Genomic DNA, 19,610 nt, shown 5'->3' with positions numbered 1-19,610 from the left:
TTCTACTTTGTTATGTAAAATCTTGTTTTTCTTGTCTACATTTTAGCACTGTACTGTTTACTTGTATCATATTGGAGCTTCTCTCTCCGGGTCTCTACTGAAAATGGACATGTATCCAGCTAGAATAGCCCGGTCAACAAATGTAAAAATAAAATAAATATGTAGAAAGGGTTGCTTACTGCAGGTATGTATATAGACGATGAAAAGGCAACAGAGTCTATATACATACCTCTTAGCTGCCCAGATTTTTGCAGACTGTCCAGATTCTTCCCTCATATTTTCTGACTGTTCTTCATAAAATTGGCAGTTTTTTTTCAAATCACTGAGGACTGAAGTCACTAAATTATGACATACATTTTACTTTTAGACACCATATCCTTCAGAAAATGCATACTAAAGCAAAATCTGCTATTCTAGCAATTTCCTAAGTTTATATGAGCAATATTTCAAATTTGTCCCTCCAGTATTTTTGGCTTTGTCCAGATTTCTTGCAGTTAAAGCTTGAGAGATATGGTCTATAGATCACTTGATACACCAGGGTTGGCCTTAAACATAAGCAAACTAGGCAACTAGCTAGAGTGCCATGCTTGCAGGGATGCTTTGTCCCATTTATTAATTTATTTTTAGAACACTATTTCTTTGTAAATAAGTAAAGTGCTCTTACTAAAGGAATTTGTGTCCACTGCACAGGGAGTGCTGTAATGGAGAGGAGCGGTGCTCCACCCCTCTTAGTCTATCACGTCACGTCAGGTTACACATTGTGAGGTCAGCATAGTGGAGACCTGGCAACATACAACTGTAGCTGCAAATGCACCTGAAAGGAGTTGCTTTTTTTTTTTGACATGAGAAAGAAATGACACTGTAGACATTAATAAATGGAGTGGTGAGTGTTACTACTGTTTGACAACACTGGCGGTGTTCAAACAGATTCTTTTGAGCAATACTTTCTGGCTTCATGCTTTGCGTGGAGAGATAATAAAAGGAATAGCACTATGAAATAATTGCTAATGAGGAGAACGGCTGATGACGTTATTATTGTTTTTACAATAACACTGACAGTGGAGAGATAATAAAAGGAATAGCACTATGAAATAATTGCTAATGAGGAGAACGGCTGATGACGTTATTATTGTTTTTACAATAACACTGACAGTAATCAACCAGGTACTTTTGACGATATTTCTCTGCCTTTGTGATTTTTGTACAAGTGGCAACAGTAAAGAACAAGGCCCCTTTTACCTGAAGAAAAATAAATGACCTTGTGTGGCAGAGTTTTGCAATGCAGTTCACTAAAGCCTAAAGCTTTTGCAAAGCCTCTTTGATAATGTACTTATATATTTCCATCGTTTTTGCCATTCTGTTTTTTGAACATTTATTTATTAGTATCCCATGATCCTCCTGGAAGCAGGAACAGTTTTGTGCTATTTGGTATTCAAACGATATGCTTATTAGATGTCCATATTTTTAGCTGGCTTTACCTACAATTCAAGTGTCTGTGTTCCTAATTTCAATTTCTGTGGGTTGAGTTATGCTGTAGAGATGAGAAAATATTACACAGCCATCAGACATTGCCACTATAAGTGCTTGGTGGGGGCTGGAGTAGGCTGGAAGAAAGTAACTGATCACATAATTGTTTTCAGCTTAAACAGTCACTATCTGGCTTTGTAGGACTAGTGTCCATCTATGAGAAGTAAGAAGGGCTACTTAACTATACGCCTAATATACACAGACAGAGTAGGGATCCCCTTCACATAGTCAAGACCATATGATCAGCTTTCCCAGAAGTCAAATGACAGAAAACAACAAAAATCTACACATTTGCATGGGGGGTGCTTTTGAAGTTCAACTTTCTGTTGACTCGATCTTCAGAATGGGACCCCAGACTAAAACATAACTGTACTGGCTATCTTGTTTGCAGGAAATTAACTAGTTACAAGCTATTGTTTGCTTATCATTTTGGCTTTGCAGGAGTGATATGATTATGTGAAATAGCATGCAATATTTTAATGTGTGGCAACTGTTCAGAACAAAGATGAAATACATTACAGGGGCATCCTCTTATCACAATAACTGTTTGGTGTTGGTTGCCTGGATGAAAGCACCTGACCCTGTTGTAATTTTATCAGTCTAGCAGTCATCTCCCAAATAAAGGATAAATGCATCACTGAATACTCAGACATTCAGATCTGCTGAGGGCTGATGCCCCCCCCACACACACACAAACACACACACACACACACGCACACACACACACACACACACACACACACACACACACACACACACACACTAAGTCTGTATTAGGGGATTCTGACATGGGCATACTAATTGCCTCTGCCCTAAACCCCACCTACTCTAAAACCAGCCCTGTTCACAGGTGTACACAGAAGGTTGCTATACTTGTGGTGGGGAGGGGGGCTGGGGCAATGTCATTATTTCTTTAATATCACTCTCAAACCTCAGAGGTCTTTATATGTTGTGTTGGACTGAGGACAGTGTGGTCATTATTTCTTTAACTTTCCTCACAGACTTCAGAGGGTTGCATGAAGTATCACTATAACTTTTTTTTAATTTCTCCAAATCTTTTGAGTTTCTAATACTATGGCAGGAATGGACCCCATTACTAAGTCAAATTACGATTAAAGTTCATGAAATTAGTATTGTTTCAGTCTTTGATGTCAGCCAAAAGTGTTCTTCACAGCACTCGCAATGTGCCCAGTAATGACTCCTTCTGCAATTTGTATGGGGTTACATGGACTGGTAACATATCTAAATACGATTGTAGATTCTTTTTTTATAAGACCAGTTGTTCCAACTACTATTGGAACAGTCTGGGTATCTTTCTTCCACACTCCTGTTGTTTCTGCCAGCAGATCCTGATATTTTATGACATTGTGTCTGTCTGTACGCAAGACACTGCAGTCACTGGGTGTGGTGATTTCAATGATCAATGCTACTTTTTTCTTCTTTTCTTGGACCACTATATCCAGTTTTCTAGCATCTATCTTTTGAACTGTTGGTAATGGGTTGTCCCATATGATATAAACGTCATAATTTCCTATGATGCCATGTGGCTCATGTTTCCAGTGCTTTTCAGCCACTTCAATACCATAATGTTTGCACAATCCCCAGTGCAACAGTCTTAGCACATTATTATGCCTTTCAGTATACAGTCCTTCTATCATTAGTGTGTCACATCCAGCAACAAGGTGTGCGACTGTTTCCAATTCGGTTTTACAAAACCTACATTTGTCTATTTCTCCCACATGTTCAATGGACTTTGTAAACCAGCGTGTACATAGCCCACTATCTTGGGCTGCCAATATTAACCTTTCATCTCTTGGTTTGACTTTGCCTCTCCTTAACCATTCCTGCATTTGTTCCCGGTCAACATGAGGTTCTTCCAGAGGTTTTCTATACAAGCAACTATATTTATGCTTTTTCCACATTTCTTCCCTTCTCATCTGGTCCTTTACCTTATATTCTTTCTTTTGTTTTTTGGCACATTTAGTTGATGCCTGATTTTTATCTACTTCTGTTTTTTTTATTTCCATTCCTGCTTGACCCCGATATGCTTCTGATAAATTAAGCAGAGCAGTCATCTTAGATTTATTCTCCTCATCTTTCAAAATATTCATTACATTTGGGTCTTGTGAGGTTAGCAGATGCGTGTGGAGTCCCACAACTGCAGATCTATACATGTAATCAATTTCAAGGAGGCCCATCCTTCCATCGGAATGGAGAATATATAATCTTGGTATAAGCTGATCTTTATAAATCATTTGGTGAGCATGAAGCATCCTTCTTGTTTTCCTATCTAATCTATCCAACATGTTTTGGGGCCAGTCAATCACATCAAGACTGCAAGTTAAGACAGGAAGGGCAAATTCGTTTATTGCTTGGAATTTGTTCCTAGATGTCAGTGCTGTTTTCAGAATTAATTTAAGTCTTCTAAAGTATTCCTTATGAAGTTTTACTTGCATTTGCTCATGTTTTATTGTTGATCCTTCATCAATTCCCTAATCTTTATACACTCCCTCTTGCTCAAGTTCTTTTATATCACATTCTTGTCCCAAACTGATGTTTCCCTGGTGCTGCAGTTTTCCTGCTTTAAAGGTTGCTTTTGCACACTTATCAAGATGAAATGACATTCTTATATCATCTGAAAAACAACAAGCTGCAGCTGTGCTTTCAATTCCTCATCTGATGAACTATACAGTTTTAAATCATCGACAAAGAGAAGATGAGAAGTCTTTACACTTTGTTGTTTTCTAGGAGCCAAATTGTAGCCATGGCCTAAGCTGTTAAGTAAAGAGCTTAATGGGTTAATGCCAAGGCAGAATAGGAATGGTGAGAAGAGACTTGCGCTGGAATATCCCCTTTGACTTTTTATCCCTGGGATAATAATCTGTCCTTTATCATGGCTTAACTGCAAAGTGATCTGCCACTGTTTCATGGTCACTGTAATGTAGTGAATCATTAAAGGATGTATCTTATACATTTTTAAGCACTCTTTTATCCATGAATGAGGGATACTATCAGATGTTATTTATAGTCAATCCATGCCGTACTTAAATTCTTCCCCTTTTTACAGTTCTCCAGTATGACTTTATTTAACAACAAATGATCCTCTGTTCCATATGGCTTGCTTTTATTGCCCTTTTGTTCTACTGCCATAACTGAGTTTTCTTCTAAATTACTATAAATTCTGTCAACATCAGTTCCCGTGTATAGTTTAGACATCGTCGGAAGGCAAGTTATTGGTCTATAATTTTTAGGGTAGCTTGCAGGTTCACTATTAAGTAGGACCATTGTTCATAGGTAGGTACTAAGCTGTTGGCCCTAAGGCACATATAAGCCTAGCCAAAAAGGTTCCCTGGCTTTCGCCACCCAAGAAATTTATTTTCCTGTGCCCCTGTCGAGCAGTGCCACAGAGGTGATCCCCGGGGTGAATTTCCTATTTCCCATCCAATCATCACGATTTTTCTTGATGAGGAGCTTTGTTTGATATAGATAGGTAGTTTGTTCCAGAGTATGGGAAGTCTCTGGGACAGGAATCTATCCCTCTAGCATGTTCTGTTTATTGTGGTGACAAGGTCTAGGTCCCTAGAGCGTGTAGCTCGGAGGGATTGGGATTTCTTTAAGTGGAGGATGTCCAACAGCTCTGGGTTTGACATAGCTTTATATGTTAGACAGAGATCATCTCTGAGTAGGCGATATTCAACAGAGTAAAGCTGGAGTTTTCTGAGACAGTCTGCGTAGGGCATCTGTTTCAGGCTGGTAATCCTCTTTGTGAGGTATTTCTGCGGCCCTTCCAGTAGTTGCAGATGTCTTGTGAGGTACATACCAAAAGGGGCGTTGTACTCTATAATGGGTATAATGAGTGATGAGTAGAGGGGAACAATGACCTCTTTCTTTCCTGGATTAGAAACCTTTTGTGATGAGGCGTGCCACGTAGAAGGATTTCCTGACTACTGTGGCAATGTGATTATCAAAGGAAAGACTACTGTCCACCTGTGTCCCAAGGTCTGCTATCACACTTTCAGTGTTAAGATGACCACCACCTATGTGGTAGCTCATGAGTACAGAGTTTTTACCAAAGGGGATGACAATGCACATTTTGGCATTGAGCTTGAGAACATGGCTTTGACACCAGGCATCTGTCTCAGTGAGGCCATTTTGTAGGATGTCCACATCGTTAGGAGTTTTGATTATGTCTCCTAATTTGCAGTCATCTGTGAACTTCATTAGCCAAAGACCTTCTGTGTTAGCCTGTACTTCAGAAAAGTAGATACCAAACAGGAGAGGATCCAGGACTGAACCCTGTGGTACTCCACTTGTCAATGGTCTGAAGTAGGATTTGGAGTTTGCTACTTTCACAGTGTGCAACTCATCGTGTGACATAGAAATTTATACCTAGTTTAGTGAATTTATCTATAATTCCAGAATGGGGGATGGTGTCAAAAGCATTGGCGAGATCTAAATAGGCTGTGTGAACCACCTTACCCTCGTCTATGGCTTTGGTGACAACTTCAAAGAAGTCTATCAGGTTTAGGAGACATGATCTGCCTTTTACAAACCCGAACTGGGTGGGATCCAGACTATGGAGATTACCAATGTCTTTGTTTATAAGTTCCATGATGATATGTTCCATGGCCTTGTAGACCAGGCTCATTAGGCTAATGGGGTGGTAGTTCCCGGGGTCCGTGGTGGCTCCCCCTTTGTAGAGTGGGATAACCATTGCTGTGTGCTATTCAGTGGGCACAAAGCCTGAGGTGAGGCTATGATTGAACATGTTGCTTAGGTGGGGTGCCAGTTCATTCTGTAGTTCATGTAGAATGCAGCCTGGGATGTTGTCAGGTCCCATGGATGCTGTGTTCTTGGCTTTGGAGAGTGTGGCTTTTACCTGTGCAGCTGTGATTACAGGAACTTTGCATTCTTCCGGTATAGAGATAGGCCCTTTAGGGGGGTGGGGGGTAAAGTTAGCACTGAACCTATCTGCCAGGATGTTGGCAATATCAGTTGGTTCTGTATATTTAGTGCAATTGTGCTGTAACTCAGAGCAGATCTGAGTGTTGCTATTGAGATTCTTGACATAGCTATAGAATGCTTTGTGGTTGTCTTTAGAAACAGTGGAGATTTTGTTTTCGTAACTAGCTTTGGAGGATTTTATGAGGGATCTCAGTTTCTTACTGAGGCTGACCAGGGAGTTCCTCCAATCATGGGATTTTACTCTTTTTTGCAACAGTTTCTTTCTTCTGTTGAAGAGTTTGTTTATGGCAGGGGACCACCAGATTGGCTTCCTTTTTTTGGAGGATAGCATGATCCATGCAGTCGTGTAATAGGTTCATAGGTTCATAGATTAGTACTAAGCTAACTGCCATTGCGAGCCATTTTAAGCTTAGCCAATTATCCCTTGTGAGACTCAAACCCTGCACCTTGTGTTTGTAAGGCAAACACCTTAACCATTAGGCCACCCTCCCAACCCTTTAAGTGCTTATAAAGTGCATTTGTGTAGGATTCAGCAGTCATACCTCTATTGTCCATCTGCATGGGGTGTCGTGAAGTTTGCCATTTCTGTCTTAAGAAGTGTGAAGTTGGCTTTGGAGAAATTTTTTACGGTGGTTTCCCTAAATGGGGGTGGGGGCAGGATGTGGATGTCTAGGATGATTAGCTTGTGGTCAGATCTGACCAACGAGGAATTGACCTCTGGTGTGGAACACCGGTCGCCCATGTTGGTAATGACCAGGGCTAGGATATTGCTGCTCCTGGTGGGGGTGTGGATAAGTTGATCCAAGGTATTGGAATTTATGAATTCCAGAAAACGTTGAGCAAAAGAGTTGGTGGGCGGCCACGGTGGTGCAGCGGTTAGCATTGCCGCCTCATAGCAAGAGGTTCTCTGGTTCGATCCTCGGCTGGGGTGCCTTCTGTGCGGAGTCTGCATGTCCTCCCTGTGGTCGTGTGGGTTTTCTCTGGGTGCTCCGGTTTCCTCCCACATCCCAAAGACATGCTGTAGGTGGATTGGACACTCTAAATTGGCCCTAGGTGTGAGTGCGTGCATGTGTGTGCCTTCTGTGGAAAGTTGGGTGCCGGGCTGGCAACTCGACACTGTAAAACTCCACTGCCATTCATGAGCAGACAGGTGATCCGCTGTGATGACCCCTAACTGGGAAAAGCCGAAAGAAGAAGTTGAGCAAAAGAGTTGGTACATGAGTAGTTTTCCCAGTTAATGGTGGGGTAGTTGAAATTACCCATTATTAGGGTGTTGAGTTGTACCCTAATATTTTCCAGTGTATCAAGAAATGAGGAGTGGGAATCCTGGGGCATGATGGGGGATCTGCAGCAAGTTACAATTTGGATTGCGGTCTTGCCCAGAGTTAGTTGCACTTGGATAATCACGGATGCATTATGCTGAGCAACTAGCCTGGAGGTGTGGATATCCTTAATGAATATGGACACATCTCCTCCTTTAGTGTTTTGGTCCAGGTTAGGTGTGTGAAAGGTGTGTTATGAATTATAGTCTGGTAATGCAGGGGTGCTCTCTGGAGCCTTGAACCAGGTCTCTGTCACTGCACAGATGTCAATGTTCTCCATTTTAAGGAGTACCTCGAGTGAATGCATTCTGAGGTTTAGACTTCTAGCATTCAGTAGCATTACCCTCAGATTTTGCTTGCTTGAACCTGTTACAGTGGTGAATTTGTCATTTGAACCTTGCCTAAAAAAGGCACTTTAGAGGTGGCAAGAGCCTTAGCCAGTATCTGGAATCCCAAGGGTGACAGGTGCAGGCCATCTCTGGCAAAGCATCGTGGTCTGTCGATCATGTCATCCCAGGCAGACAGATACTGGATCCCCTTAGAATGACACCAGAAGCTTGGCCAATTGTTGAAGTCAATCATTTTGTCCTTGTACTGTGGTATCATTCTGGGTGATGGCAGGATGCTACTCAGGGCTAGGGTCATACTGCATTGTCTACAAGATCGGAGAGCTCCTCCATGTCTCTTTTCATGTAGTCCGGGGAGGTACATCTCAGGTCATTCACACCAACATGGACAATAACAAAATCATATTTGTACTTGTGGAGTGACCTGAGTGCGTGCGTTATGTGGGGGATCCTGGCACCTGACAGGCAGGTGACAGTAACTTTCTCCTTGTTTAGCCTGGTAAGTGGAACATCAGTGTGCCTGACTATACAGTCATCTATGACTAGAGTGTTGGGTACGTTGTTTTTTATTATGGGCTGTGGTTGAGTGGCACATTAAGTTTGTGGGCTATGTGTCATTTGGTTATGTGTTGGGGGGTGGAGGTTGCTTGCGTTTCTGCTTTGGAGGTCTCTGTTGCTTGAGCAGATTTTTATTGAAAGCCTCAGCAGATGTAGGTGCGTGTTTTGTGTTGATATGTGTGTTTTCGTGGTGTAGGTTTTGAAGGACTATGTGATGAGTGTTGTGTGGTGCAAGTGTTTACCATCTCCTCTTGACTGTCTAGTCCAGTCTTGGGTGTAGAGAGCTTTGCTTCCAGTTTGGCTATATAAGTGCATCTCTCACAGGTTGTAGTGTTGGGTGGTAGGAGGAGAGGGTTGTCTGTGTACATGAGGCAATTGCTGCATTGCCCCAAAATGCCCAGATTCATCAGGTACACAGGAGAAAACACCATGAGCTGACTCTTAGACATGCCTGGATAGGTAAGTACTAAAACTGTTTTCCTCTAGACAAGTGAGGAAAATTGAGCGCTGTAATAATTTGTAGCTTATTTAGTGCTTACAACAAGTGCTGAGCTTAAAGAAACAGATTTGAGTGCTAAAACTAAAAAACGGGCTAGTTCTAAGGGAAAATTTGAAGAGCAGACTTTATGGCACCGGGAACAGTTTAACCCTAGTTAAGCGGCGATGCATAAAGTGTATTTTTTTTAATATAACAGTAGCAAATGAGCAAACTGATTTAAACCAATTAACCAATAAAAAGCTAAAAACTGAGCCCCGTTCCAGCAGTCTTCGATCAGACAAGTTCTAACTGCAAACTCCTGTCACCAGGCTGCAGGGGAACCTTCTCCAAAAAAGATGGTCTGGATTAGTGCTCAAGTTATACAAACAAAGCTAGCTTCAGCAGGTCTGAATTTATCCTATGCTACAGCAAACAAGGCATACAAATTTCAGAAAGAAGCAGTTCAAGTAAGCAGGCATAATAAGCCTTTCACCAGAAACTCCAACCTCAGAAGGGTAGACCACACCTTCTTAATGTAAACTGGCCTGAAGCCCAAGTGCTTTAACCAGAACTAATACACTTTTAGAATAACAGACACTAAGCCTTCGATCAGCAACTCCCAGCTTAGAAGGATGTAAGCTACCTGTCCTACCACAACAGTGCAGACTACAAACCTTCTTAATGTAAAACAACTGGTCTGAAGCCCAAGTGCTTCAACCAAAGGCTTAGAATAATAGTTACAATTTAATCAGGCTACTAACAAGCAGTAATATATGCAGCAGAATAAATGCAATAAAGTGGGAAGAAACAAATACAGTAAAAGCAGACGAATAAAGAGCAATTTTTTATATATAACAATAGAAAATGAGCAAACTGACAAACAAATTACCCAATTAACCAGTAAAAAAGCTCAAAACTGAGCCCTGTTCCAGCATTCTTCAATCAGACAAGTTCTAACTGCATACAACTGCCACTAGGGTGCAGGGGAACCTTCTCCAAAAAAGATGGCCTGGATTAGTGCTCAATTTATACAAACAAGGCTAGATTCAGCATGCCTGAATCTAGTCTATGCTACAGCAAACAAGGTGCACCAATTTCAGAACGGAACAGTTCAGAGAAGCAGGCACAATAATCCTTTAACCAGAAATTCCCATCTCAGAAGGGCAGAATCTAGCCTCTTCTCTCACAAGAGTGCAGACCACAAATCTTCTTAATGTAAAACAACTGGTCTGAAGCCCAAGTGCTTAAACCAAAAGGCTTAGAATAACAGTTACAATTTAATAAGGCTACTACCAAGTTTCAGGACAGATGAGAAACGTAAAACAATGCCAGAAAAATATATAAAATAATTCAGTCAAGCAAAAAAATAATTCAGTCAGGCAAAATTAAGACAACGCAGAAAGGTTAAAATGCAAAGAAATATACTTATCAATCAGCGATATATTTCCAGATTGTTTTAAAATCATACTTCAGCCAGAACACCAGGGGTTTCCAACAGTGTATGCCTGTTGTTAACCAGGCTGGTGTCTGTTAGGGGTGCGCATATAAATAGTTCTTACTCATGGCTAAATCTTCTTCCAAAGACGTTAATACTTTTAACCAAATACTAGGTACTGCATCTGGGCCTGGGGTTTTCCAATTGGAGGCTTTTCCTAACTTTGTTTCAGTCTCTCTGGTTATTTCATCCCATTTCATATCTGGCACCTTTAAACTTCTTATTCTTTCTTTTATTTCTTCTATCCATTTAGCATCTGCGTTATGTTCCACAGGATCTTCATAGATACTTCTGCAAAATGTATCTATTTCCTCTTTTTTTTTGGCACTCTTTCAATTCCTTTTACCTTCTTTCCCAATTCTCTATAAAACTTTTTTGGGTCATCAATAAATGGCTTATTTTGTACTTTTCTATTTATCTGTGTATATTCTAAATTTTTCCGTCAGTGCTGACATTTTTGGTTTATTTGCGATAGTGCATGATAGATCCTGGTCTGTTCTAATACTGTGCATTGCTTTTATCACACCTATCTTTCTTAGTATTTTTGTTGATCTATTCCTTCTTCTATAGTCTGTTAACAGTGACACTTCTTGTCTTTATTGCTTTACATTTTTCTCTATTCGATACTTCCATAATGGTATTCGATTTCTCCCCTTCCTTTCCCTCGCTACCCTGTGTTCTTGTGATAGAACTTTATCAGTTATTAATTTAGCAGCACAGTAATATATGCTGTTTACTTCTTTTACATCACATACATCTCTAGGGATAGTCCTAATTACTGCATTCATTTGTTTTATCAAACTTTTGATGTTTTGGGTTTTATTGACCTTCTGCAGTCTATTTCTCTCATTAATCTTAATATATCTATTAAATCAAGTAACTCTTCTCTTAGCTCATTTTCTTCCAAACTAAGGGCACATCCCTGGTTTTCCATTTCCTGCAGGCATTCTAAAGAAAGTTCTATAGCATCTTCCTGTGGTACCTTCTCTTCAATTTCATCCTGTGCCATCCGTTGCTCTGTCGCATGGGAACTCACTGGCCTATCACTCCTCAACATTGGCTACATCAGAGGTTCCTGTTCCTTTCCTTGCTATCTAGCTTCAAGTGAATGTTTATACTAGTTTCCTGTGGAAGGCTCCAAAATATCTTGATATGGCACCTGACCAATTGCTTCCTGTTCCACTGGTTTCCCCTTAATTTAGATATCCATTGCTCTATCCTGTTGTGGTGCTTTCTGCATTCAATTTTTTACACTGACTCCTTCACTTTGCAGGTAATCCATAACCTCAGTTTCTATTTCTTTAATTTCTCCAGTACTAATCTCCTTTTCTGCTTTTCCTCTTTGTCTTCTTATTTTTTGTATTGTATAGTTTGCCATGTCCAGATTCCTTTGCCTGTATTTCTCTTCAAATATCTTTGGTGCTGCTCTTTTTGTACTGGTTTTGTTTGCTTTCTCCTTTGCATAAATATTATACCATAGTAAATCTCTTTTTCTTTCCCATGTCCATATTTCTTCTTCAGATGTCTCCTGATCTTCATGTTTCTCCTTACTTTGGGGACTCGCTCCATCATGTTGTGATGTAACCTGTGTTAGACCTTCTACACCAAATCCTTCATTTCACAGGCACTCCACAACTTCAACTTCTATTTTTTTAACTTCTACTTTACGAATCTTTTCTACGTTCCATCTTTGTGATACTATTTTTTTTTATTGTGAAATTTTCCATATCTGGATGCCTTTGCCTATATTTCTTTTTGAATATCTTCGGGGCTGCCTTTTATATATTTATTAATTTGGCTTTCTCCTTTGCATAAATATTGCACCATATCAAATCTCTCTCTCTCTTTCCTACGTCCATATTTCTTTTTTATACTTTTCAAAAATCTCTTGGTTTTATATTTTCGCACTTCCTCAGATGCTTCTTTTTCCAAACAGATTAAAGTTTCTTGACCTATATCCTGTTTTTCACAAATCTGTTGTATTAACGAATGCAAAGTTTCATTTGAAGCTTCTGACAGCTTTTCTTGCAGATGTTTTCTCTTTACTCTAATTTTTCTCAATTGTTTTGTATATCTTGTGGGCTTTTTGCATAACAGTAACAATGCATAATTTCTTTCTTATCCTCAATAGTCCACTCTGTCGTCTTTATGGCTCTTCTTTGGCCTATCAGTTTTTGTGGACTGCTACTTCCTTCTACAGCAGGGGAGCCATCCTCTCCCTGGGCCTAGCCTGTACCCATTTTAAAAATGTTTCCATATTTTGAGAATTCTACACTGTCATTTTTTCCACTCCTGGCACCAGTGCACCTACCAGGATTGGGCACTTTTCTTTATCCTGGGTCTTGTGCACCCAGCTCTCTTTTTTAATTTTTGACCAACTTTTGTTGATGACATATGCTATATAAATATAGTCTATATATCAGTGCCACCTTGGTGAGATTTTGTGAAAACAGGGTCCACCTCGGGAAGGTACTCACCAAGACTTGAGGATTAATTCACTTTCAGCATTAATACTCTCCTTTGCTTGCTGACTTTTCATCTCTCCATTCAGATTCCTATCTTTCCATTCAGACCCCACTATAATTTCTGTAGGAGCAGTGTACTGTTTCTAGAAGTAACAAATTAGAATCATTACTGAAATTATTTTTTTCCATTTTCTCACACTCAAGTGTCAGATGCATATACAAGTGGCTATCTTTTGGGGAAGACCAAATAAGCATGCTGTTTATATATGTCTGACAGCAAATATGTTCTATTTTTTTTTTCAGTTTTGCTCAGTCTGAAGTCAAAAGGGTATTCAAAAGTTAGCTGTCTTTAGGGGGTAGAGGGTGAAGAAGCATGCTTTATATAAATATAACGGCAACAGCTTGAAATGTGACAGTTGGCATTTGTCCCTTAATTTTAATCCCAATTTAACACCAAAAGGGGGGAACACAACGTAACTACCTATTCTAAGTTGGAACTGGGGGCAGATATTATTCTTAGATATGATGTACCTTTACAAGCATTTGTCATTGCAGTTTACTGTGAACTGTTGTTTCATTAACTTTGAGCATTAAAAGTTAGATACAGCTTATTTCTGTTGAAATGATATCAACAGGACTGAATTTCTTTTCCATACACATTATTTTTGTCTGGGTCATCATTGCATCAAAGATTGGAAGAAAGGTCTAGAATGTACCTCAGAAAATATATATAATCCCATGGCTACTGGGTTCAAAGCAGCTCCCAGCTTAGCTAAGTTATTGCAGTATAGTCTTGGTCAGTTAGGATGTCCTGCAAGGATGCAGGGGAAAAAAACAGCTGAATGATATAACTAAACTTCTTTTTAGCTTTGATCATGGTTTTTGTTTTGGCAATCACTGGATGAAAAAGTTTTTTTTTTTTTTTTTTTTAAACTCTAAAATGCACCTCAGAGCATCTAGAATCATGTCTTCCCCTGGCTTGATACAGTTATTTCTACTGCAGTTATTACAGTACCATTTTGGTCAGTTACAGTTTGCTGAAAGAAGCAGGAAAAAAAAACAAAGCTAAACAGTATGACTAAATTTCATCCTTTGATCATAGTTTTTCTTCAGGCAATCACTGGATTACAAAGGTTGCTCCAAAAACACTAAAATGCACCTTGGAGCATCTAGAGCCCACTGAGAAAAGGAAGAAAAAAGTTATTTGGAGTGTGAGTAGGCTCAGGTGGCTTGCATGGGGTTGAGGGCACTCAGCCTTTGTGCCTAGGGCACCAGTTCACCTAAAGCCAGCCCTGGGTACAAATAAGCAGTCTCAAAAATCTTGGCTATGGAGGGAAGTTTTCCACCTCAGCATTTTTTTGCTTAGGTCCCTCAATATATTACAGATAATCAAAGACACTTTTTATTTTTTTGAGTTAAACTAGTTTACTCAAGATTAATTTGATAAACGTGCACTGCAACAGTGATGAGTGTCAAACAATGATACTAAAAAGGGGGGGGGTGTAAAAGAGGCTGGTTTGGAAGAAGAAATGGTTATGGATGGTGAGTCAGAGGCACAGGCCCAGCAGTACCATTGTGATGGTGACACTGTAAAGCTGAATTAACTGAAAATTAAAGCAATTAGTAATGTGCTGGACGTCTGACAATTAAAGAGATTATTACTGGACAGGTAAGATATCTCCAAATGGGTGAAGGTGATGATAGTTTTTAAATGAAAATGCGCCACCATGATGCCAGTCAAACAAAGTTTTGAGAGTCAAGAGAAGGCACTGCAGTTTCTTGGACATATGGATTATATGGTGGAAGAGATGGTCTCAAGGGGAAGATAAAACAGGTGAAATCATTTGAGGCTGGTTAATGTGTTACAAAGAGAAGAAGGGATGGATCTGTTAGAATTCATTAAAAGTAAAATGGCAAAGTAGACTGGTTTCATGAAGGATTCATTGCATATTGAGAAAGTGGTCTAGATTCCATTAAATTAGTCTGAAAGACAATGTGAGATTACCAGAGTACCAATATTATGGTATCATAAAGAGCAAGTATTATGACAGATATAACAACCAGGAAAATGACTGATGACCAAATGTTATGCCTCATGACTAGTCAGAGGTTCCATTGCAGCAACAACTGCAATTTATTGAAGAAATTAGGAAATTGGTTACTACAAGAAAGCAGGCAAAGACTCGAGTATGAAAATTGTTGATGCATTTATCCAGATGGATTATATGTGGGTTTTTTTGTTTTTTTTTTACTATACAAAGAGACACAATCTTGCTGGAAGTAGAGGATGAACTGGAAGAAAAGCTAACCAGAATGAAGAATGCTTTGTAAAACATAACTGGAGAATAACGGCTCAGGAGGTTAAACATTTCTTTATGAATACAGCTGGAGTGGTTAATCTAATTGCTGCAGGACTTATTATGATCTAAAGAATAAACAATGATGGTCATGATAAACATAGACACGTTCATTTTCAGCACCTATGGCAGTAATGCAGAGATGGATAGCATATCCAGTTAACTGACCTAGCCATCTAAGCTGCTTATATTTTGAGTATAAAAAGAAACAATTTTCTGAGGATACTCTCTGAAAATTGTTTTTTGTAAAATAAATAATTAGCATTATGTTTATTACTGTTAGATTACCATCATGCACTTTACTTCAAGAATGTTACAGAATTTCACATGAACGTAACTACAATGGCTAAATAATTATCCATGCCGAAATTATGTGCCCCTGCTTAAATGATGTTGGTCTCTACAATGAGAGGATATTACTGTTGGTTATGGCAGCTACAGATGCAAACATGCTGAGCATGTGTGTGAGTAATATAATGATGGCATGTATAATGTTTCCACATGATTCAAATAGCCTACCTGACTACATTTTCTTTATGTATGGAAGGGAATAATATATTCTCAAAGGATGATATTTTTGTATTGAAGAAATTAATCAAAATGAGAAAGTCCTAGGTATACAACTATTTATTTATTTACTTTTATTTAACATTTGTCGACCTGGAAAGTCCGACTAGGTTCCACATAGCCTGTTTTCAGCGGAGGCCAGGGGAGAAATGCCCCAGACGCATGTCTTTAGAATGTGGGAGGAAACTGGAGTACCCTGAGGAAACCCACGCGAACACAGGCAGAACATGCAAACTCCACACAGAAGGCACCCCAGCCGAGAATCGATCCAGAGAACCTCTTGGTGTGAGGCGACAACGTTAACTATTGTGCTAGTACTGTATATTTACAGATTTAGATTATTAGATTATGTTTGGAATAGTAGAGCCTGGGATTTGTTTGATTAATGAAAACCTCCTCAGCTGGTCTACCCACCATCTACCACAAGAAAATATAATTTTAGGTGATTTCAATATTGACTGGCAATCCTGTTCTGGCAACCATCCAACCCATCATGTAAACCTTCATGGCTTTACCCAACTAGTCCAGTCGCCAACTAGGATAAATAAAAACTCCAGCAAGCACACTACCCTGGATTGGATATTAGTCAGTAAGAGCCCCCAGTCATATGTAACAGGCTGCTTATCAGATAGCCTCAGTGATCACTCGCCAACATTCCTACTCAAAAAATACCTATACCAAGCTAAACCTGTCATCTACCGTCAAATATGTAAAAAACTAAACTTTAAACCACTCACATTCATCTCATCCCTCAAAGAATGTAACTGGCATCCAAGTACCTCAGTCTTGATGACGCAGTTGAATTTTTTAATACTACCATCCTGAGCATCCTTAATTACCATGCCCTCATAAGACTTTTCAGAATCAAAGCACAACCCTCCCCATGGCTACAGAAAACCACTAAGTCAGAAATGAAAAACAGGGATAAAGCCTGGGAGCACTGGTGCAAAACCAAAACCGCCTCAATTAGACAGACATTCCTAGAACTACGTAATAGAGTCAAAAAGCTAATAAAACAGGACAAATTCCAATACTACCAGCCTGCCCTAGACTCCTCCCAACACAGCCCCAAACAATTCTGGTCCTCCATAAACTCCATCCTCCACCCAGGTAAAGTCAGTACCCCTCTTCCTAACATCCCTCACTCCTCAGAAAATATTGCTTCCTCATTCAACACACACTTCACACAAACTATACTATCACTAGCTAAACAACACAACCCCCCTCCCCTCCAACCCACACCTTCAACTAATAATCTCCCCACTGCCTTCTCCTTTTCTCCTGTACCTACCTCCAACATAAAACAAACTCTTAACTAAACTTAAGCCCACCAAATTAGCAGCAGACAATCTCCCAAGTGAATACCTACAAATCGCAGCTGATGCTTTGGCCTACCCAGTATCCATCTTGATTAACCAATCTCTGTCAGAAAGTTATGTTCCCACACTGTGGAAATTATCATATAATTCCCCTCCACAGAACTAACCAATTATCGCCCCATGGCTATTCTCTCTCCACTCTCCAAAATACTAGAGAGATGCATACACACACAGGTCTCAGACTACCTCCTTACTAACAACCTCCTTTCCAATACTCAGCATGGTTTCCGACCAAACCATTGCACCACCACTGCCTTACTCTCCTTTACTAACACTATCCTTCAGCATAAAAACAATGGCTATCTCTCCTCTGCTACTTTCCTAGACCTATCTAAAGCATTTGACATGGTCCCACACAAACAACTTATCTCTGTCCTCAGTAACCTATCCTTCTCACAATCAGTCACCAACTGCTTTCAGAGTTACCTGCCTGACCGCCAACAATCCGTTGTATGGCAGAATGACATATCTCCCCAACTACCTGTCTCCATAGGGGTTCCCCAAGGATCCATCCTTGGACCCCGACTCTTCTCTGATTTCACCAATAATCTAGCCTCTGCCACCAAACATGATACACTCATACAATACGCAGATGACTCGACCATCATCTGCTCAGCCCAGTCCCTACCCAAACTGCAAAAAGTCACACAGGAAGCCTTTTCCTCTGTTGAAACTTGGTTATCCGATGCCCAATTAATACTCAACCCAAACAAAACTAAACTACTCATCTTCCAACCCACCAAACATACTCAAAGCAACTCTCACTTTAACATCACAGCAAAAGACAACACCACTATATACCCTACTGAACACACCAAATTGCTAGGAGTGGAAATAGACAATAAACTAAAATTTGACATTCACATATCCATGACCATAAAAAAGTCCACAAAAAACTAGGAGCGTTATACAGAAATAAGCAACTTCTCACCAAAGCAGCAAAGATTTCAACAGCAAATTCCCACCTTATCTCCACCCTACTTTATGCCTCTCCAATATATACCAACCTAAGGCAAAGCGATCTAAACAAGCTAGAGACCTGCTACAACAAAATTGCCAAATTCACCACAGGGGCATCCTACCATAGTCACCACTGTCTCTCACTTGCTGAACTGGTCTGGCTTGAACTCCCTTACCTCCTTCAATGGTATCAACTCTCACTCACCCACAAACTAGTAAACCATCCACTAAATGTCCCATCCCTCCAGAATCTACTCTAACCCTATCGCACCACCAGACCACTAAGATCCAGCAACAAAAATCACTTGCAGATCACTAAAGCCAATAACTCTGCTGGTGAAGCACTATTCTCTTGCACCATAGCCAAATTATGGAACTCCCTCCCACCCACAATTACCTCCATACCATCATGCACCCACTTCAAAACTTTACTAAAAGCGCACCTAAAAACATGCTGGCTATGCCCTTGCAACTCCCACTCTAATATCACCCACCCCATCCAACCACTACCTTTCTTTCCACTCCACTAACTACCTTGATTATAGCAAGCTCAGATGCTCATAAGTCTAGTACTTATTATACAGCAGGAACTTCTTACTGTAACATTTGTTAATGTCTGTTATGTACTTCACAAGTAAAGACTCTAGTTGTCTACTGATGTACTATGTTCTTCATCTGTAAATATGTTGTAAGTAATTGCTATGTAAATTGTTAATTGCTATGTAATCCAATGTAACTACTGTCTGTTTATTTTAACTGTGGAGCTTTTCTCCCCGGGCCTCTGCTGAAAATGGACCTACGTCCAGTCGGACACTCCCGGTCAACAAATATAAATAAATAAAATAAATAAATAAATGTCTGCATTATGTTAAAAAAGAATTGCATAAATATCTTTATGGGTAGGTAATAGCTTTATTAGTACAACTGACCTTTAGAACTAAAATGTTGGCAGGTAACCAGAACAATAGTATGCGGGACTCTTAAAATAATCCACAATGATATGTGTTTAATTACTGGGGCAGCATTGTCTACACTTTTTTAAGCTATTTTGGGTGGGAAACAGCCTCAATAGTAAGTACTGTTTTTAGTATTCAGAAGTAGCTGGACTGAAATTTAAAAGTGAATCACAGCTATAAGTTTAGGTATTTTCCATTATGACAAAAAGCCAAATTGCTATTGTAACTTGAAAT

The sequence above is a fragment of the Protopterus annectens genome, chromosome 6.part0, assembly GCF_019279795.1.
Source record: "Protopterus annectens isolate FY-2018-M chromosome 6.part0, PAN1.0, whole genome shotgun sequence".
Taxonomy (NCBI): domain Eukaryota; kingdom Metazoa; phylum Chordata; order Ceratodontiformes; family Protopteridae; genus Protopterus; species Protopterus annectens.
This window is presented reverse-complemented; position numbering follows the sequence as displayed.